This window comes from Zalophus californianus, chromosome 13, assembly GCF_009762305.2.
Source record: "Zalophus californianus isolate mZalCal1 chromosome 13, mZalCal1.pri.v2, whole genome shotgun sequence".
Lineage (NCBI taxonomy): Eukaryota > Metazoa > Chordata > Mammalia > Carnivora > Otariidae > Zalophus > Zalophus californianus.
In genome coordinates, this window is record NC_045607.1 from 81,335,925 (window position 1) to 81,359,205 (window position 23,281).

The 23,281-nt window shown below is 43.1% G+C and overlaps 1 long non-coding RNA gene across 1 annotated transcript; it reads left to right on the forward strand.

Annotated features, from left to right (window-relative positions):
- The first annotated feature begins 1,016 nt into the window (after positions 1-1,016).
- Positions 1,017-10,852, forward strand: LOC113934289. Its single transcript, XR_003523616.1, has 4 exons — positions 1,017-1,078; positions 1,855-1,969; positions 10,222-10,290; positions 10,734-10,852. It is a non-coding gene; the product is annotated as an uncharacterized LOC113934289 (long non-coding RNA).
- Positions 10,853-23,281: the final 12,429 nt, after the last annotated feature.

Consider the following 23,281-nt stretch of genomic DNA (forward strand, 5'->3'; position numbering starts at 1 on the left):
AGACAATTAAAAACAAATTAAATCTTAATATAGGCACTCTATTAATTTTAAATGTTCCACATGAAATCTATGTATTATGTTTCAGTGAAGTGAAAAATATCCTGCAGAGTTGGAAAATACACCTTTATATTTTGGTCATGTTCTTTGCAAAGGATGTGGCATCTTTGAAGACAGAACGGATAGAAAATGGAAGCATATGTTTAAAAAATATGATCTTAGGCAACTATGACCTTCACATAGGTTGAAATTTGACTTGCTCTGCTGTTATTAATGGGCTCAGGCAAATTCAAGCCCTTACAACATTTATGTATGTCACATGATAGAATAAATATTCAAAGACAAAAATTAATCATATAAATAAAAATTAAAAGCACTCTGCCTTAATTTCCTTATTTAAAAAAATCTTCTCGAAGCTAGAGGCACATTGTTAAAAACTGTAGCCCTGAGTACAGAAACCTTGACCTTTGCCTGATAACGACTCATAAATACTTATTACAAGGAAACTGAGGCACGGTCTGTCAAACCTTTTATTAGGTTGCCAAATCAACCTGAAAAATATTTAGCAACCTTACTCCCACTTGCTAATGGCATCTTTCAGAGAGATAAGCTGAAGTGGCTTACAGATCATACTGTTATTCCTCTAGATAATATTTTTCAAGTGTCACTAAATTTAGCTTTGTTCTTTCTATTTAGGTAAGGTCTGAAGGGACCTGCACTACTTCCAATCTCTATTTTAGTTTTTTTTTTAATAAATAAATGACCAGGCTTGTCATTTTAAATATTGGGTGAACTTTTAATTCTACAGTTTTAATTTTGTTTTAAGTATAGTGTTTCATACGGAGAAACTTAAGAGAGAAGGCAATTAACAAGTTTTTTTTTTTTAAGATTTTATTTATTTGATAGAGAGAGACACAGAGAGAGAGGGAACACAAGCAAGGGCAGAGGGAGAGGGAGAAACAGGGTTCCCGCGGAGCAGGGAGCCCGATGTGGGGCTCGATCCCAGGACCCTGGAATCGTGACCTGAGCCTAAGGAAGATGCCCAACAACTGAGCCACCCAGGAGCCCCAGCAATTAACAGGTTTATTTTTATTTTTTTTAAAGAGTTTATTTATTCATTTGCGAGAGAGACAGAGAGACAACAAGCAGGGGGAGAGGCAGAGGGAGAGGGAGAAGCAGACTCCCCGCTGAGCAAGGAGCCCAATGAGGGACTCTATCCCGGGACCCTGGGATCATGACCTGAGCCGAAGGCCGACGCTTAACCATCTGAGCCACCCAGGCACCCTCAATTAACAGGTTTAAAAAGATTATGTTGAATGTAGTACTTTTCCAGAGTATATATTTTTTTCTTTTCTTTTCTTTTTTTTTAAGTAAACTTTATACTCAACATGGGGCTACAACTCATGAACCCAAAATCAAGAGTCATGGTACTCTACCAAATGAGCCAGCCAGGTGTCCCTTTTTCAGAGTTTTTATTAGGGGTGCTCATTAAATGGCTGGATTATCGGGGAGTGTCACCTAATTCAGTTCATTCAGCTCATTCTGGGAGGCAGGAAGCAGCACCTTTCTCTGAAAATGTTATATGAGGCCTCACTCCAAGGTATTTAGGTAGTACCATATTATTGTTATGACGTGTGGCATTTCATAACGCATTTCCACAATTTTTAATCCATTTGACTCTTAGATTTTTTAATTTTTATTTTTAAGTCATCTCTACACCCAATGTGGGGCTCAAACTTACAACCCTGAGATCAACAGTTGCACGCTCCACCAACTAAGCCAGCCAGGCACCCTCCATTTGATTCTTTTAACAATCCTGAAGTAGTGAAAACAGACGCTGTTGTCCTATTTTCTAAGGTTCCAGAGGTAAATGAACATATCCAAGGACACCGAGCTCTAAGTGGTGGAAGCAAGCTTTGACCTCCAGATCTTTGTGACTCCAAATCTCAAGCTTTTTTTTTTACAACTTAAGGTAAAATGTTCTAGATCTTTTTGGGGGAGGGGCTTTATTATTATTATTATTATTGAGGTATTATTGGCATATAACATTAATTTCAGGTGTACAACATAATGATTTGATATTTGCATAAATTGTGAAATTCTCATCACAATAAAAACCAGATCCCTTATTTTTTTTAATTCATTCGTTTGAAGGAGAGAGGCAGAGAGAGCACAAGCAGGGGCAGAGGGAGAAGCAGGCTCCCCGCTGAGCTGGGAGCCAGATGTGGGGCTCGATCCCAGGACCTGGAGATCATGACCTGAGCCGAAGGCAGATGCTTAACCATCTGAGCCACCCAGGTGCCCCCAAAACCAGATCCTTTAATACGCAAACTCTTAACTGCTACCAGTACTCCCCACTCCTCACCAAACCCCACTACTGTGGGGCCCTAGCGGTGGCTTTCTGGGTCACAAGGAAATGTAGGAAAGATACGCCAGTCTAAGCTTACGATGCTCACTGGCATCTTGGCAGCTAGATATGTACTGTTACAGTTTTATCTCGAAGGAGTAAACTTTAGTCAAGTTTAAATATATTAGGACCACCTGTTGCACAATTCCCTCCCATCAGCCCCTCACCTTAGCAACCCACGTGCCAAATAAGCAGAAGTTTATCAGGAAAAATTACAAGAAAGTGCCAGCAAATGCAGCCTCCATTCCCAGTTCCAAAGTGATCTCCAGGTCTCGGCTGGTGCTCAGTTTCCTGCTGTCTGGCATCTTGTGCCATTCAGCTCCTGCTCATGAGCCCTGGAAAAGTCCCCGGTGGGTCCCAAAACTCCCAGCACTTGGCACCAAAGGCCCCATTTGGATCTTTCCATGACTTTCCCAATATCCAGCCCCCAGAGATAAGAATAATGCTAACATTACATAAATGCTATCGGTAAAAAAAATAAGGGAGAGAGAGAGAGGAAGGAGAGAGAGAACGATGTCCGTTCTAATAGATTGCACAGATTTCAAAAAAGATTGCCAGTGATCATTTAATGGCCCTTGTGATTATAGTGAGAAACAAATAAAATTAACTGAATATTTTTTTAATGTCACACAGCGTGCCAAGAGCTTTACATGAATTATATCATGAAATCCTTATAGTCGTTTCATGAGAAAAATATTATTCTTATCCCCATTTTACAGATGAGAAAAACGGAGATCCAGAAAGTCACAGTAGTTTGCTCAAGCTCACTTCATTTGCAAATTATGGGGCGGAAATGTTCACCAAGGCTGAGAGTGGCATTTGGGTTTTAAAAGCATTGTTTAGGGAGACAAAGGAAGGACATATGGGCCAAGGGGTGATTGAAGTAACCACTGACTTCCTTCCTAAAGCCTAAACCCAATGCGTTTATTTATTTATTTATTATTAATTTTTTTTAAGATTTTATTTATTTATTTGACAGAGAGAGACACAGTGAGAGAAGGAACACAAGCAGGGGGAGTGGGAGAGGGAGAAGCAGGCTCCCCGCGGAGCAGGGAGCCCGACGAGGGGCTCGATCCCAGGACCCCGCATGACCTGAGCCGAAGGCAGACGCTTAACGACAGAGCCACCCAGGCGCCCCAACCCAATGCATTTATATAAAGCTTCTATGATTTGGTAGGAAATATGTGTGGCTGAGATGAATCATGAATGGCCCCTCATATTGTTAGGATTGGGCAGTTGATCAAAGTATTTGTTGTGCTGATATAGAAATAATGCCCCATAAGAGGATCCTTTTCTTTTTTTTTTTTAAGATTTTATTTATTTGTTTGACAGAGACAATGAGAGAGGGAACCCCAAGCAGGGGGAGTGGGAGAGGGAGAAGCAGGCTCCCCGCTGAGCAAGGAACCCGATGCAGGGCTCGATCCCAGGACCCTGGGATCATGACCTGAGCCGAAGGCAGATGCTTAACCGACTGAGCCACCCAGGCGCCCCAAGAGGATCCTTTTCTGCTTTGCAAATCAAATGCAAGGAGCTTACAGAGACCACACCCGGGTTTAGACTGCTACAAAGTAGTTTCTCTGCACTGCAGAAGAGGGTAAGAATAGATTGATTCATTATTATCTTTAGACAACGTATTTATCTTTTTTGTAGTTGTGCTTTAGTACAGTGAAGAGAGTGGATAAACACTTTTCGTGGCAGGCCTTATTTTTGGGTTAAAAGGCTCACAAATACACATGTTATTTCTTCATTTTTATGACCAGTGGTATTGACTATATTCCCTATGCTGTACTTGTTTATTTTATAACTGGAACTTTGTACCGCTGTTTCCTAGTCACCCATGCCCTCACCCGCCTTCCATTCCGGCAACCGCCAGTTTGTGCTCTGTATGTGAGTCTGTTTTTCCTGTGTCCGTCCCATCCACGTACTTTGAATGGTGAAGGGGGGGAGAAGCGTTCTGTGGTGCTGTGATTAGGTCTCAGTCTTTCGGTGAGCCTGTGCCTGTGGACTATGAGCTTCAAGGCGCTTCTCGTATTTTCCTCCTCTCCTCATGAGCACCGGAAAGGTGGGACAGGGTGGCTAGCCTGGGCTGGAGCTGGGGGCTTCTTTTCTCCCATTCGGAAAGCTAGGTGGAATTGGGTATTTCCCTAATGGACTCTGATAAACCCCAGCAGGTTAGGCTCCGGTCAAAGAGTTTCTCCTGAGGGCAGACCTTGTTAACAAGGGAATGATTTGATATATTTTATGTTTTTTTTTAGTTAGTTTTTTTTTTTTTTAAGAGTTATTTATTTGAGAGAGAGAGCATGAGTGTGGGGGGGAGCGGAGAGACTCTCAAGCAGATTCCCTGCTTAGCGGGGAGCCTGTAGTGGGGCTCGATCTCATGACCCTGATATCATGACCTGAGCTGAAATCAAGAGTTGGACACTCAACCAGCTGAGCCACCCAAGTGCCCATTTTAGGTTTTATTTTTAATTAAGTCTCTACACCGAAGGTAGGGCTCAAACCTACAACCCTGAGATCCAGAGTTGCATGATCTCCTGACTTAGAAAATCTTAGAAGTGAGAAATACTGAGACTAAAAGCTCTTCCTTTTCTTCCTTCTGTCTGTAGACTGGGAGCAGCTATAATTATCAGTGGAAGAATTTATTCATAGAGGAATCTGTATGTATGTAAGATAATCTCAATATGAAAACATTTTACGTATGTTAGATGCTATAATTTGAGACATTACAACGTAGTAGTAAACTGCATATACTGAGGTTCGGATACTGGCTTTTTTTTTTTTTTTTTTAAGATTTTATTTATTTATTTGAGAGAGAGAGAATGAGAGATAGAGAGCATGAGAGGGAAGAGGGTCAGAGGGAGAAGCAGACTCCCTGCTGAGCAGGGAGCCCGATGTGGGACTCGATCCCGGGACTCCAGGATCATGACCTGAGCCGAAGGCAGTTGCTTAACCAACTGAGCCACCCAGGCGCCCTGGATACTGGCTTTACCATATATGACCAGTATGGTCTTGAGCAAGATATCAGCCTATTTGAGTTTCTTTTTTTCTTTTTATTTTTTTAAAGATTTTATTTATTTATTTGACAGAGAGAGAGCACAAGCAGGGGGAGCAGCAGAGGGAGACAGAGAAGCAGGCTGTCTGCTGAGCAGGGAGCCTGATGTGGGACTCGATCCCAGGATCCCGGGATCATAACCTGAGCAGAAGGCAGACACGTAACTGACTGAGCCACCCAGGTGCCCTAAAAATACAATATAAATATTTTAAATAAATAGGTAAAAATATAAATATTTTAAATAAATATGTAAAAATATAATATAAATATTTTAAATAAATATGTAACCTAAGTAGAAAAACATAAAGTGTAAAAATATAAAATATATTTTAAGAAGGATAATAACGCCTATATGCAGAAAAGAGTTAGAAGACGTAGGATAGACAGACATAGCAGTCCTGAGGTTGCCCCCGTTTGAAAGGTCTGCTTGAAAGTTTGGCAGTTTGGATTTGGGAAGGGTTCCCACCATTGTCTCATTAAGAGTTGCTTACTGGGCTGAAATGTGCAAGTGATATGGTTTATGCCAAACACCTGATTTCCTTCGGGGAGTCTGGAATTTGAGACATGCTGAGCACAGAGTGCCTGTCGGAGCAGTCCCCCATAAAAATCTTGGGCACTGGTCTTCCAGTGAGCTCTCCCTGCTAGACAACATCTTATGTGCTGAGCGTGTGGTGGGGGGAAATGGAGCATGGCACCTTTCTGAGCCTTTGAGAAAATAATTTGCCCTACCACTTCCTCTGCTTAAAAAATGCAATGTATTAATAGCTGACAAGAACCTATTTGAGATCAAGACATGAGGACAACAGGATGTACTCTTTTGTTTTCAAGGTAGAACTCTCATGCCTGGCTAATCAACTAGAAAGTTTGATATTTGCATGCCTCAGGAAGAAAAAAGATCCTAGATGGTTTTGGGGTTGTATTCTCTAGGTTTTATTTACCCGGGCTGGGTCCTTACATGCAAATTGAAGTATTTCTGCTGGGTCCTCCAGGTTTCAACCCCCTTCACTGTCATGTTTTTCAAAAATAGATGAAAACTTGAAGGCATATGTAGTTTTTGGTTACTGCTGCAGTTCTTATACTCAGTGACATACAAGACTGCCGGATCTGTGCGGGCCCTTGGGCAGGAAAGCACTCTGTCTCGGGTCCAGGGTGATCACTCAGGCCGTGTGAGCCTGCAGCCCCCACGGTATCGGAGCTCTCAATGGTAGGAAAAGATGCTGTATAGATTTGTGGCCAGTTCCAGTGGGGGATCACGATTCAGCGCCTTGGGTATGGAGAGTAAGGCCATGCTATCTGTAGTAGAGAATCACATGCCTTTGGAAAATGACTCCTGTCATTCTGTAAAGCTCTGGTCAGGATAGAAGGCAGGCCTATCAATTGGTCACCAAGTGATCATGCAGTAAAACTTCTCATCGTGAACTGGGGCTGATCAACCAAGTCATAAATAAGTGGGTCCTATCAGCCATCCATCATAAAATGAAGGTGCTACATCCAGAATTGAGAATAAGCAGGACCAGAGTGTACAAGTAAGCTGCATGAGAGCAGGATCTCAGATTCCCCCCACCCCATGGTCCCTCCAGCTCATGCTCATGGTTGTATGGGCATTCTGCAATTCTGCATGACCAACCAAAGAATGAGAAAAGGGTCAAGTTTGATTGGCAGATGGGTCCACCCCGCATGTGAGTGCAAGCTAAAAATGGATGGTATCTTCTTTTTTTTTTTTTCTAATATTTTATTTATTTATTTGACAGAGAGAAAGAGGGAGCACAAGGAGGGTGAGCGGCAGAGGGAGAGGGAGAGGCAGGCTCCTGGCCGTGTAAGGAGCCCGATGTGGGGCTCAATCCCAGGACCCTGGGATCATGACCTGAGCCGAAGGCAGACATTTAACCGACTGAGCCACCCAGGTACCCAGGATGGTATCTTTCCTAGAGCCCTCTCCGCAGCCTTAAAAGACAACAGCAAGGGAAAATCCTCCCAGTGGATAGAACTCTGAGTGGTGTACTCTGTGCGGAAGAGATGTAGCCTGAGGTTAGAATATATAAGAACTCATGGGCAGTGGCAGTTGGCCTGGCCAGTTGAACAGGGGTCTGGAAGGCAAAAGGAGATTGGAAGGCTACAGACAAGGAGGTCTGGCATAGGGATATATGAATAGAAATACAGGAGTAGGCATGAAACGTCTCAAATACTAACATCTCTCAGAGAGCATCTACAGAAGAGGCAGTAAATAACCAAGTAGACAAAATGGTCTGGTCAGTTGAATGACGGCCAGCCCCTGTCATTGGCCATTTTATTGCTGGCATGATAGACAAGTGAATCAAGTGTCCATGGTAGTGGGGACAGAGACTATGCAGGGAACAAGCGTTATTGATTTCCACTTACCAAGACAGCCACCGATGAATGTCCAGCTGCCAGCCACAGATCTTAGGGAAGAAGTTGCGTATATTGGGTCCCGTTTATCTTGGAAGGGCCAGCTGTTTATTCTCAGGAATAGACACATCTCCTGAGCCTGGGTTTGCCTTTCCCTGCATTCTGAGCCTCAGCCAGCACCACTCTCTGAGGGCTTACGCCCCCCGATGTGGGACTCGATCCCAGGACCCTGGGATCATGACCTGGGCCGAAGGCAGCCACTTAACTGACTGAGCCACCCAGGCGTCCCTGGAAAGATATATTTTTAAAAAATTCTTTATTTAAATTCAATTTAGTTAACATATAATGTATTATTAGTTTCAAGGGTAGAATTTAGTGATTCATCAGTTGCATATAACACCGAGTGCTCATTACATCAAGTGCCCTCCTTAACTGCCCATCACCCAGTTACCCCATCCCTCTACCCCTTCCTCTCCAGCAGCCCTCAATTTGTTCCCTATATAGTTAGGAGTCTCTTATGGTTTGCTTCCCTCTGTTTTTATCTTATCTTATTTTTCCTTCCCTTTCCCTATGTTCATCTGTTTTGTTTCTTAAATTCCACATATGAGTGATATCAAATGGTATTTGTCTTTCTCTGACTGACTGGCTTCGCTTAGCATATTACCCTCTAGTTCCATCCACGTTGTTGCAAATGGCAATATTTCATTCTTTTTGCTGGCTTATGGAAAGACATCTTGACACTCTTCTAGACTGGAGGAAGAAAGAGACTTCAACTGTTATCTCGATTACCTTTTCAGAGTGGGGTATTATTGGTTTAGACCTCCAGGGCTGAGACTTGTCTCAGAAGTCAAGCTAGATTATCATCTGTGCTTACAACTGTTATTGCTGGGTACCAGTGTCCAACAGCAACATGGTGTCTAGGAATATCTATTGACAGGTCCTCTGCAGTCTATTTGCCTGAGGCCATATTAAACTCTATCTAAGATGCTACATCTGGCCTGGCAGCAATGATCAGGCTACTACTCAGTTGAGTTTGAGTCTACAATCATCCCACCAGATTCATTCTACAGGTGCCAGACTGGTGAATTATTGGAAGTATGATGGAGACCAAATGCCTAAATCCTTTAGATGCTAGGATACAATGTTGTTCGTTGCTTAACAAGGAGGTATGGGCCACACCTGTGGCCTCACACACCACCAAGCCATTTTCAGATACCAGTAGGGTGTCCTACAAGTCAAATCAATTCTGACACTATCTACTTAGAGGTAGTGTCATATTCCACAGGTTAAAGGCTCAGTCCTACAAGACTGCCCCTTACCTCCCCACATTAGATACCAATCACAAGTCAGCTTGTCACGTAGGCTTCAGACTGGCCAGCTATAGATGGGACGTTCCCAAGACCCTCAACTTAGGGTTGATTAATTTGCTAGAGGGGATCACAGAACTCAAAGAAACATCTTACTTACTAGATTACTGGTTGATTATAAAAGAATATAACTCAGGAGCAGCTAGATGCAAGAGATGTGGAGGGCAAGGTATGGGGCAAGGGAGGACGTGGAGCTTCCATGCTCTCTCTAGAGCAAGCCACTCTCCCCAAATCTCCATGTGTTCACCAACCTGGAAGCCCTCTGAACCCTGTCCTCTTGGGTTTTCATGGAGGCTTCATTACATAGGAATGATTGATTAAATTACTGGCCACTGGGGATTGATTCAACATCCGACCCCTCTCCTTTCCCCAGAGATCAGGAGGGTGGATGGGACTGAAAGTTCCAACCCTCGAGTCATGTGGTTGCTTCCCCAGGTAACCAGCCTCCATCCTTAGGTTCAGTCTTAAAGATGACTTATTAATACAACCAGAGACACTGTTGTCACTCTCATCACTTAGGAAATTCTAAGGGTTTTAGAAGCTCTGTGACCGGGGTGCGTCGGTGGCTCAGTTGGTTAAGCATCTGCCTTTAGCTCAGGTCGGGTCTCAGGGTCCTAGGATCGAGACCCACATCAGGCTCCCTGCTCAGTGGCAAGTCTGCTTTTCCCTCTCCCTCTGTGATCCCTCTCACTCTCCTTCAAATAAATAAATAAAAATCTTAAAAAAAAAAGCTCTGTGCTAGAAATGGGGACAAAGACCAAACATATATTATTATAAATCACAATATCACAGCTAACATTAGGTGGGAGACTGCTGTCTCATTTCCAGGGCCCATCAACCGGATGTTGGTGACATACTGGTAGAACGAACTGGTCTGAAGCATTCGGTTTGATCCAGTAATTTTTATATCTATGTTCTCTTTCCTGGGGCCACCAAAAATCACCAGTACCATGTGGAAAGGGAAAAATACACATTCTCTTTTCTCTTCTCTGCTTTCGTATTTACCCTCCTTCTGTCTCTTTTCCACATAGCAGCTGGAATGACCCATCATAAAATACAAGTCAGATGGTGATACTGCCCTTCTGAAAAGCCTCCTTCTGGTGGGTTCCCATGACTCTTAGAAGACAATTCAAAACCCCTCCTGTGGCCTCCAAGCCTTTACGTGGTTTGACACCAGCTAACGTCCTGGACTTCGCTCCACCATCTCCCCTGACCACCTCCCTCACCCACAGTGGCCTCCTAGCTGTTTCTAACACATGGAGCACATTCCCTCTCCAGGGCTTTTGCATTTCCTGTTCTGTTTTCCTGGAAAACTCTTTCCCCAGATGCTTGCATGACTCGCTCCTTCACTTCATTCTGGTGTCTGTTCAAGTGCTTTTTCTCAGCCAAGCCTTCCCTAACTCTCCTCTGTCATAAAAGCTCCCCATTGCTCTTTTTCTCTTTCCCCTACTGCATTTTTCTTTCTGGCACTTGTTACATGGTGACATGATATCAAATAATTGCTTGTTTACCTGTTTATTGTCTTCCTGCCCCGCCTCAACAGGAAAGCTCATTCCACGTGGCTGGCTTTGTTTTGTTCCTTGTTCTGTCTCCAGCTCCTGGAACAAGGCCTGGCATACAGAGAAAACTCAATATAGATTTGTTGAATAAATAAATGCACCCTCAGTTGTCTTTCTTTTCCTTCGTGAGGAATCATGGACTCTTTTTTTTTTTTTTAAAGATTTTATTTATTTATTTGACACAGAGAGACACAGTGAGAGAGGGAACACAAGCAGGGGGAGTGGGAGAGGGAGAAGCAGGCTTCTCGCGGAGCAGGGAGCACAACGTGGGGCTCGATCCCAGGACCCTGGGATCATGACCTGAGCCGAAGGCAGACGCTTAACGACTGAGCCACCCAGGTGCCCCTCCTTCCTAATTTTAAGTGCCTGTTTGCTGCAGCTATATTCAAGGAAGATCCCCTTGTCAAATAGAAATACAAGGGCTTGAACTTTAAAGCTTTTATGGTCCGTTCTGCCTGTCACTGCCAGGTCCAGTCCTTCTTTTTTTTTTTTTTAAGATTTTATTTATTTATTTGACAGAAAGAGCGAAAGAGCAAAAGCAGGGGGAGCAGCAGGGGGAGAGGAGGAAGCAGGCCCCCTTCCGAGCAGGGAGCCCGATGCGGGACTCGATCCCAGGACCCTGGGATCATGACCTGAGCCGAAGGCTCAGCTTAACCATCTGAGCCACCCAGGTGCCCAGGTCCAGTCCTTCTTGCTACAGGTTACCTTGGGAGTTCTTAACACGGACTTGGTGAACTTCAGTGAAATTAATGGGTGGGATTCTGGGGGCTCAAGAATCTCCTGAAATAGAGCCAGAATTGGGTGTTCATATTTCTGGATTTTGCAGGGGCCCCACACCACCTCCAGAGGTTAAAAATTCCTCAAATAGTGGTGGTTATCGCTCTTCACCATGCTTTCATCCACTCTTTGTTGCCATATATTGGGCAGAGATTGGAGGAGTAGCAGAGGCCTGAACTTCTCCCTTCTCTTCCTTAGGAGGGTGTAATAACATGAAAAAAGTACAGTCACTGTGAAAGTTGACCATAAATACTAAAGAATGAAAACCTAGATCAATCTAGCTGTTCAACCCTCTTCCCAGCTGCCTCCAGTTCTTTATGGAATGGTATGCCATGCACATTCACACATATTGAAGTCCGTTCATCCATCCATCTGCCTGTCCATTCATCCATCCATCCATCCATCCATCCATCCATCCTTCTCATTCATCCAAAAAATTTCCCACAGCATGTCGTTCTCAAATGAGTGAGACATACTCTGTTTTTGGTTTTTTTTCCACATTCTGATCCCAGTGACATAATTCCTCTTTCAGATAGGCTTTCTTCCCTGTTGTCTTTACTGCAATTCTGATCTTGGATATTATTAATGTCTTGGGGCGCCTGGGTGGCTCAGTCATTAAGCGGCTGCTTTTGGCTCAGGTCATGATCCCAGGGTCCTGGGATGGAGCCCCACGTTGTGCTCCCTGCTCCATGGGAAGCCTGCTTCTCCCTCTCCCGCTCCCCCTGCTTGTGTTCCCTCTCTCACTGTGTCTCTCTCTGTCAAATAAATAAATAAAATCTTAAAAAAAAAAAAAGAATAATGTCTTCAGCCCGTAACGATTCCATAGCATTGTTCCACACGCTTTGGGACATGGTTAATACTCACTGGTTGGAGTAAAAATGAAAAAAAGATACTTGCTTCTTCTTGCAATGAAAATAACTTTATTTTTCCTGTTTAATGAAATAATGCTATAAAATTCACACTTTACTAAAGATTAAATAGTCAATTGAAATTAATTCTAGTCTTGCCTGGAGGCCATCCATCACTAGTGATATTTTGGTATATTTATTTTCAGATTTTTTTCAGTTCCCACACACACCTGTACGCATTTACTTTATTTTTTTTTTTAAAGATTTTATTTATTTATTTGACAGAGAGAGACAGCGAGAGAAGGGACACAGCAGGGGGAGTGGGAGAGGGAGAAGCAGGCTTCCCGCCGAGCAGGGAGCCCCATGAGGGGCTCGATGCGTGACTCGATCCCAGGACCCTGGGATCATGACCTGAGCCGAAGGCAGATGCTTAACGACTGAGCCACCCAGGCGCCCCTGTACACATTTACTTTAAAAAGGGGGGATTATACTTAAGATGATATTTTAGAGTTTGCTTTACCATTTCATGTATAATAGACATGTTTCATGAAATACACATTTGTGTTATTATTTAATGGCTATAGAGTCTAATATATTGACAAAACATTTTTTAAAAACTCATAATAAAAACTTATTTTTAAAACTTTGTTTTTATTATTTTTTATTAAAGATTTTATTTATTTATTTGACAGAGAGAGACCTAGAGAGAAAGGGAACACAATCAGGGGGGCTGAGCAGGAAGCCCGATGCGGGGCTCGATCCCAGGACTCTGGGATCATGACCTGAGTTGAAGGCAGACGCTTAACAACTGAGCCACCCAAGTGCCCCTATTTTTATTATTTTTTAAAGTAGGCTCCACGCCCAACGTGGGGTTTGAACTCATGACCCTGACATCAGGCCTTGTATCCTCTACTGACTGAGCCAGTCAGGCAACCCCCCCAAAATTTTTAAAAATAACTTCTGAAAAATTTGCCTAATGAAAAAAAAACCCTCTCATTGATGGGCATTGAGATCATTTCCTTCCCCCCACCATTATTATAAACAGTACTGGGGGAATATCCATGTACAAACACCCATGTACACTTGTCTGAGTATGTCTGTAGGATACAGTCTGGGTTTTGGTGTTTCTTTTTTTTCTGTAAAATATCAGTTGCTTGGATAATCTCTAAGGTTCCTTCTATCTCAGAATCCACATTATGGAAGGTATCTTAAGTTGTGATTTGATTTTCTTATTTTTGTATAAACATATTTTAGACATCCCAGATTAAGAAAAAAAGTATGCTATTTTTTAAGGCTTTTGTTTGTTTGCTGTTTTTTGTTTTGTTTTGTTTTTTAAAATACCCTTCATGCCCAATGTGGTGCTTGAACTCATGACCCTGAGATCAAGAGTCACATGCTCTATGAACTGAGCCAGGCAGGCACCCCTGTTTGATATTTATTTATTTATTTAAAGATTTTATTTATTTACTTGAGATAGAGAGGGAGCATGAATAGGGGGAGAGGCAGAGGGAGAGAGAAAGGGAGAAGCAAATTCTCTACTGAGCAGCGAGCCTGATGTGGGGCTTGATCCCAGGCTCCTGGGATCATGACCTGAGCTGAAGGTAGACGTTTAACCAACTGAGCCACCCAGGTGCCCCTTTTTTAAAGTAAAAAAAAAAAAAAAAAAAAAAAAAAAAAAAAAAAATTAATTAAAATAAAAGAAACCCAAACTTTTAGAGATCACTAGAGATTCACTTTGTAGTATGTTTTATTGCCAAATTATTAGTCACCAGTTAATCTTTTCACTTAGTTTAAATCTGATATTATCATGTAAATTTATTTAACTAATTTCATTCACCAGCGAGGTCTCTCTGAATCTCCTCTGGGAGAATAATATTCTTTATATATATTTTCAAGTTTTAACAGTTCAATTTTTCTCTTCTCCTGTAAGTGTAATTATAGATCTTGAAGAAGAGAGAGGTTGAATTGGTAAATTCTTGGAATTATAATTAAAGAGTGTTAGTAGGTTTTCTGCCTAAATTAAGGGAAATTATACACAACAACTGGACTGTACTCTTCATTCTTCATGTCTTGAAAGACAGAGGAAGGCTAACAGGCTGTTCCAGATTAAGAGGAACTAAAAAGAGGCACCAACCAAAGGCAATGCACAAAGGTTTGATCCTGAATTCTGGATTTGGGTAAGATACTACAAAGGACGTTGTTGGGCCAATTGGCAGTTTGAATAGGAACTGTGTATGCTAAAAATTCCTGAATTTGATAATTGTGTTGTTATGTAAAAAAGTCCCCATTCCCATGAGATCCATACTGAAGTAGTCAGTGGTAAAAGGGAATGATGTCTGCTGTTTACTTTCAAATGGTCCAGAAAAAATACATATAACTGTGTGGATAGAAAGAGTGCTGAGCAAATATGACCAAGTGTTAACAATAGATGTATCTGGGTGAAGGGTCCACAGGAGTCCTCAGACTATTCTTTTTTTTTTAAATTTTTATTGTTACGTTAATCACCATATATTACATAATTTGTTTTGGTGTAGTGTTCCATGATTCATTGTTTGTTCATAACACCCAGTGCTCCACGCAGAACGTGCCCTCTTTAATACCCATCACCAGGCTAACCCATCCCCCCACCCCCCTCCCCTCTAGAACCCTCAGTTTGTTTTTCAGAGTCCATCGTCTCTCATGGTTCGTCTCCCCCTCCGACTTACTCCCCTTCATTCTTCCCCTCCTGCTATCTTCTTCTTCTTTTTTTTTAACATATATTCCATTATTTGTTTCAAAGTACAGATCTGTGATTCAACAGTCTTGCACAATTCACAGCGCTCACCGTAGCACATACCCTCCCCAATGTCCATCACCCAGCCACCCCTCATACTATTCTTGCAAGTCCTGTAAGTTTGAATGGTTTCAAAATGAGAAGCAAAAAGGAAAAAAAAAATCCTTCAGAGCACCATTTTCTTTTCTTTAACGAGGAATTTTTTCACATTCTATGTATTAGGCTCCCATTTGTAATCTATAGGGTCTGATCAAAGACAATTATAGCTGTAGAATTTCAGTCAAATGTAACGTGAGGCCTCTTCCCCCATTTATGTTTCACACTAAATTTTCTTTTTTTTTTTTTAAGTTTATTTATTTAAGTAATCTCTACCCCTGATGTGGGACTCCTCCAACTGAGCCAGCCAGGCGCCCCACCCACCAAATTTTCTATACACTGAAAGGTAGTCAAGGAAAATGTCAAAATACAAAAAAATTAAAAAGACAAAGGCGCTTAACTGTAAAAGGAAGAATGAGTCACTGTTTTTCTCAGCAGTTTTTTTACCTCATTATGAAAAATTTAAACCTCAAAAAAAATAGAATAGTAAAATAAACAGCTATATGTATATCCGTAACCTAGAGTTAACAATTGTCAGTATATTGTCACACATGCTTATTATTTTTTGCTCATATATTTCATTTTATTTATTATTTATGTATTAGTTTTTTGCTAACATTTTATTTTTTAGATTTTACTTATTTGTCAGAGAGAGAGAGAGAGAGAGCACAAGCAAGGGGGGCGGCAGGCAGAGGGAGAAGCAGGCTCCCTGCTGAGCAAAGATTCCCAGTGTGGGACTAGATCCCACGATCCTGGGCTCATGACCTGAGTAGAAGGCGGACACTAACCCACTGAGCCTGTCAGGCATCCCGCTAACATATTTTAAAGATGTCACAGGGAAGCTCTAAAAACAAGAACATTTTTCTTTATAACTACAATACCATCATCGTCCCTGACAAAAATTAACAATAATTCCTTAATGTTACCTAATTCCTAGTCTATATTCAAAATTTCGCATTTGATCCCAAATATCCCTTTCATTGATTCATTCAAATGAGGATTGGGTCAAGAACCACACTTAGTGCACTTAGTGTGTATTTTAAGTCTCTTTTCATCTAGAACTGTCTTCTTCCTTGCTCTGGGTTATAACTTTTTTCCTCTTGTGACGAGCAAATATATTGGCGGGGGGTGGGGGGTGGGAAGGAGATGATGAATAAGGAGTTTGAATAATGCCGAGTCTTTATATATTACATGGGCTCACTATACAAAGTATTTAATTTAAAAACCAGGGATTTTTTTTTTTTTTAAATCTCTTGGAGACAAAGTGAATACCGTTTTGAGCCCTGTTTACCGTCTCCTCGAACCTCACCGTTCTCATCTGTATAATGGGGATGCTAACCCTTGTCCTATTTCACAGGTGTGTTAGGAGGATCAAACACGACAGTTTGTGAGAGCATTCTCTTCAATAATATGCACATGTAAGTCAGCACGGCTTTATTATCTTCTCCAGCCGACTGAGTTAGCCTGAGACGTTAAATCTAAATGCAGTTCAAGGCAGAGGGAAACAAACGAAGAAAAGTCCTGTTATGTTCCCCTTCCCCCTCAAAGTCCAAACCCCAAGCCTAAATCCGCGGCAATAACCTTTAAAACCAAAGTTGGAGCTCCGGGCGGTGCATTGCCCACCCTCGGAGCCGCTGCGGGGCAAGGAAGCGCGGGGCGCGGGGCAAGGAAGCGCGGGGCGCGGGGCAAGGAAGCGCGGGGCGCGGGGCAAGGAAGCGCGGGGCGCGGGGCAAGGAAGCGCGGGGCGGCGGGGCGGCGGGGCGGCGGGGCGGCGGGGCGGGGCACGGCTGCAGGGCGCCGCGGGCACAAACAGCCGGGCTCGCGGTTCTCGCACCCACACCCTTTCCGCCCTCCGTGCGTCAGCGCCCCAGCTCCGCGCCGCTGACAGTGTTACTTCCTGTGGCAAGCCGCGTGCAGAGGACGGACGGAGGAGTGGCCGTGCTGTCACACTGGTGACACCTAGGGTCTGGCTCCGGGAAACGCCTTCGCTTCGCGGCCCGGCCTTGGCCTGCCAGGTGTCCTGTGGGTCAGAGCAGCCCCTGTCCGAGGGGCGCTCTCGGAGCGTGGGACGCGCTGCGCCTGGGGCCGCCCCCCGTGCGGGCATCTACTGCTTCTCCTTTGAGCTCTTTTGTCCGTCGTGGTCGAAGCCCTTTAGCTGTTCAACTAGGCAGAGATTATGGGCGCGTGGGATCTCTGTGCTGGAAGGAACGTCAAGGTCATGGACTCCACCACACAACCACTAAGAGCGAAATGTCCTTCATGCTATTGCTTACAGGCAGTTAGTGAAGTGGTTAAGAGCGAAATTTCTGGCACCTGCTCAAACCACTTAGCTACTCCCTAGTTCCCTCATCTGTAAAATGTGGGTAACAGTCGTATCTACCTCATAGGGTTGGGAAGATCAGCAGAATCGTAAATATCTATAAATCACACACAGCAGTTCCTGGCACGTAGGAAGCATTATGTAAGTGTTGCTGTTCACATGTAGCTGCTAGCCTGTGCATAAACACCTCCAGAGATGGAGAACTCCCTCGCTCATGAAGCAAGCCATTTAATCCTTGGTCATTCTCAGCTGTCATAGGCAGCTCCTTATATTGTACAGGCTGCGGGGGAGTGGGGGGGGGGTGCCAAAATATACTGGGTCCTGTGGGAGACGTTTTGCATCTAGTGTGTTCTATCTGTGTGGAATTATTTATCTCCAATTTTGTTGATTTACATGTGACAAAACTGAAGACCAGAGGATGTGGGAAGCTTGCCTAGAGTGAAACAATGATTAAATGTTCCGGTCAGAATTTGAACTTGGTCTCTCTGGCTCCAGTACCTCCAAAAATTGGAAGATAACTCATTTTTCCATTGAGACTTCGGTTTCTCACAGTGCTTGGCACATCATAAATCTTCAAATGGTAGGAATTATCATTCATTTCTATTAAAACTTTATATGTTGCCAATGCCCTTTTGAACCATCCCTTCTTTCTTTCTTTTTTTTTCTTGCCAAGGCATGCTGCTTACAGATTTTTTCCTTTACTTGTTTTTACCTGTATAAAAATATCACTAGAGCGGTCTTGCCTCTTGAAACCTGTGTCCCACAAAAACAACAGAAGCATTTGACAAGGGTCCCCTTTGAAGTTACTTTCACCTGTTGTACAGAAACTTTTAAAGCCAGAATTCAGTCCCTGAGTGGTTCTGAGAAGAACTTCTCTACTGCATATTCTCTAGGATCATTTTTCCTCCTGAAGACTCAGATAGCATAGTTGTATGTCACTATCATTTCTTCCAGCTTTCCGTCAGGTGCTTAGCTATAGCCTCTTCTTATGCCGGGATGGAGTGCTCCTGAGGCCGTCTGTGCCATTCGGAAAGGTCTTCATTTATACATTCATTCAGCAAATATTTTTTGAGAGCTGTTGCCAAGCACTGGGCTAGGAACTGGAGCTACATTGGAAAGTATAAACAGCAACTTCTTCATAAGGTCGAACCAGATTCTACATCCCTTGATTTTTCTACCCATTGATAGCGCTTCTGCCCCCGGAGCAACAGAGTAACGTTAATTTCTGGTCCTCACGCTAACCCTTCCTATACTTGAAGGTGGTTTCTGGTTGCTTGTGTAAGATATATATATATTTTTTTTCTACAAGCTTTCCTTGTAAAGATACTACTTTCTTTAATATTGGGAGATGACCCAAAGGTGATGAAAAAAGTGGATCTTATTTCCTTTTCCTGAGCCTCAGTTTCTTTACTGTGAAATAAGGATAATTGTATACAACAGTGGTTGAAAATCTGAGATACTGTGTTACTTGTCTGAAATAGACTAAGTATGTGTGTATATTAGTGTGTACTAATAACATCAAATAACTTTATTTTTCTTTTTTAAAGATATTTATTTATTTGAGAGAGAGCATGAGTGGGGGAGGAGCAGAGGGAGAGAGACAAGCCGACTCCCCGCTGAGCATGGAGCCTGAGGTGGGGCTCGATCCCATGACCCTGAGATCATGACCTGAGCTGAAATCAAAAGTCAGATGCTGGGGCGCCTGGGTGGCTCAGTTGGTTAAGCGACTGCTTTTGGCTCAGGTCACGACCCCAGGGTCCTGGGATCGAGCCCCGCATCGGGCTCCCTGCTCAGCAGAGAGCCTGCTTCTCCCTTTCCCTCTGCCTGCCCCTCTGCCTACCTGTGTTCTCTGTCTCTCTGTCAAATAAATAAAAAATATCTTAAAAAAAAAAAAAAGTCAGATGCCTAACCGACTGAGCCACCCAGGTGCCCCAATAACATTAAATAACTTTAACCATATGCATATACGTACCAGGTACTCTTCTAAATGCTTCACATTTATTAACTCATTTACTGTCATAATAACTCTGTAGGGGTGGGTACTACGGTTAGTCGCATTTTACAGATAAGGAAATGGAGGCCCAGAGAGCTGAAGTAAGTCAGCCAAAGTCACACAGCAAGTAGGTGGTATGCTGACTTGATCTGAAACAGTGTGGCTCCAGAACCCTGCTTATTATGTGTCTCTCGTTGGTAGCCCTTTCCTTTCTTTCTTTCTTTTTTTTTTATCAGCAAGACTGAGAGAGGGACAAGACTCCAACGGTTCAAAAGGTAAAGGGGAGCTTACAGACTGAACTTAGAGCCTGATCTTTGACCTGTGGTATCATCCACTGCTTTAAATAATTTCCTACAGTTTGAAATTCAGTCTCTCAGGTTCACAGTCTGGCCTCAGAGGGGGCTTTCTCTTCCCTGACAATGACACCCCGTCTCTTCAGCCCCCTACACACTGCTCTTTCTGCCCCTCATTGTGTGGTTTTTGCCAGCAGATACTAGTTTTCTTTCCTCAACACATCCCCTGTTAGTTTCTGACACTGGTTCAAGCTGTAGTTTACAAACATGTTTTTTCATTTAAGTGTGGTTGTCTTAGTATAGTTTGTTTTCTAGCTATTTACCACCCTGCATCAGTCTGCGAAACTGGGAAATCATACTTTCAACTCAAATCACAAACAAAGGGATAATTGCCTTAACATATATAGAGCTTTTACAAATCAATGACAAATAAGGACAACAGCCCAGTAGAAAAAGGAGCAAAGGGTATGAATAGACAAGTCACAGCAGAGGAACTACACACGACTCTTGTATATGTGAAAGGACCCTCGTCCTTGATTATGATTACACAAATACATGCCAGAGTGATGGTATTTTTCCTATGACAAAAATAGGTGCAGGGCGCCTGGGTGGCTCAGTTGGTCAAGCGACTGCCTTCTCAGTAGTTATATCTACATATCCATGTGCATGGTGATAAATGCTGCTGGTGAGAGAGATTCTCATAATTGCTCTGGGGAAAATACATGGGCAGAGCCTCTATGAAAGACTGACAATTACTTACCAAAGCCATAAATACATATACCCTTCATGTAGATCCACATTTCTCATCCATGGCACTATTGACATCTTGGGCCAAATAATTCTTTGTCTTGTGCATTGTAGGATGTTATTTTTTAAAAATTTTATTTATTTGAGAGAGAGTACGAACACAAGCGGGGGTGCTGGGGGGAGCAGAGGCAGAGGGAGAAGCCGACTCCCCACGGAGCAGGGAGCCCGACACGGGGCTCGATCCCAGGACCCTGGGATCATGACCTGAGCCGAAGGCAGACGCTTAACGACTGAGCCACCCAGGCGCCCACCTTGTATGATGTTGAGCAGCATTCCTGACATCTATCCACTTGATGCCGCTAGTACCTGTACCCATAGTATGACAACCAAAATGGCTTCTAGACATTGCCAAATATCCTCTGGGGGGCCAAAATCACACCCATTCAAGAACCAATGGTTGAGGTGTTGTTTTTTTTTTTTTTATTGCTGCACAGCATCCACCCCAAACTCAGTGGCTTCAAGTAACAACTATTTCACTGGCTCGTGATTCTGAAGTCTGGATTCTGAAATCAGCTGGGCAGTTCTCCTGCTGGTCTCACCAGTGGGTCACTCATATGCCTGCATTTATTTGGTGGGGCAGGTGGGGCTGACCTCAACAGGGATACTGAGATGGCTGGGTCTTCCTTCTCACTATGTGTCGGGTCCTCTTTCCCCACACATGGTCTCGCAGTTTGAGAAAGCGAAGGCACAACACTCTCTGCAAGTGGTTTTTCTGGCAGGGTAGCCAGATTTTAATATGGTAACTCAGGGCTTCCAAAGACATAAAAGTGAAAGCTGCTTGGCCTTCTTAAAACTGTTGCTTATTGGGGCACCTGGGGGGCTCAGTCGGTTAAGCCTCCAACCCTTGTTTTTGGCTCAGGTCATAATCTCATGTGTCCTGGGATTGAGCTGGGAGGGGCTCTGTGCTCAGCAGGGAGTCAGCTTGAAGATTCTCTCCCTCTGACCCTCCCCTCCACATGTGCGTGCACACTCTCTAAAATAAATAAATAAATCTTTAAAAAAATCTGTTGCTTATTTTCAGCTAAGCAATATTTTAAATATTTCTCTATAAAGCAAGGAATCTGTCCAGAAAATTCTTCAACCTTTATGGCTTCTTCTTATGATTTATTTAGTATCCAGATAAGGCCAGTCCAAGCAGAAATCATGCAAAAAGTTCACCATCGGTCTCTCCTGGGTCCACAATATTCCAAGCCTGGATTCCCCATCCTCAGGGCTTCCCCTACCTTGGTCCCTCCTTTTTTACCATTATACTGTATCTTCCTTTTCAAAGTTTTGTTCTCAGGGTTCATATCTTTAGATCTTTTTTTTTTTAAAGATTTTATTTATTTGAGAGAGAGAGAGAATGAGAGATAGAGAGCATGAGAGGGAAGAGGGTCAGAGGGAGAAGCAGATTCCCCACTGAGCAGGGAGCCTGATGCGGGACTCGATCCCGGGACTCCAGGATCATGACCTGAGCCGAAGGCAGTCGCTTAACCAACTGAGCCACCCAGGCGCCCCATATCCTTTAGATCTTAACTACCACTATCTTTGTATTCCCTGACCATGTGATCTTAAATACCCCTTCCCCCACCTCAACCCCAACCACTTGTGCAAATGCTTTTGAAGCCTCTGCTTACATCACCCCACCACTGTTGCATTGGCCAAAGCAAGTCACACAGCCAAGTCCAGAGCTAGTATGGGAGCATGAATACTGGGAGCGTGGGTCATTGAGGGCCATCAATGTCTTCTGTCCCACTCATCATTCATAATTCTGCTTATGTCCTTTAGAGAGTTTATCACAATCTGTATTTTGCTTACTGGTTTACTTGTCAGTTTCCTTCGATGAGAGAGAGGAACTCCCAACAGGAGTGCATTAGTTGTGCTGTCTTACCGCCAAAATCTGTCAGTGTTTGGCATGTTGGCCAACAATAAATATCTGTTGTATAAATAACTGAGCTCTGAGTTTCCTAAGCTATATTCAGCTCATCTACACAAGAAAACCTGCGTTGATGTGATCATGGAAAGGGCTGAAATTCCTTTCTCCATTTTTAAGCACCTTGTAGTACATTTTTATTTATTTATTAATTTTTAGACTAATCTCTACACCCAACGTGGGGCTTGAACTCATGACCCCAAGATCAAGAGCCACAGGCTCCATCGACTGAGCCCGCCAGCACCCCCCTTAGTAGTGCATTTTAACAGTTTTCTGGAAACAATGCCTCCGTTTAAAGCTGCAGTAAATTCTTACATCCAAATGGAACATAAAATCAGATTTTTCTATTTTTGTCATTTTTCCAATTGTAGTCTTAGAAACTTGGGGAAATATTTGATGACTTTTGTTTATAATATTTCAAGATGTAATCTTTTTTTCTGTGACAACATAAAATTGACCATTTTAGCTATTTTTAAGTGTAAGGTTCAGTGGTATTAAATATATTCCTATTGTGCAACCACTACCACCATCATCTTTGCAACTTTTTCATGTTCCCAAACTGAAACTCTGTATCTGTTAAATAGTAACAATGCCCCTCTCCCCTAGCCCCTGGCAAGCACCACTCTACTTTCTGTCTTTATGAATATGATTACTCTAGGCACCTCATATAAGTGGAATCATATGGTATTTGTCGTTTGTCTCAAGTAATCTTG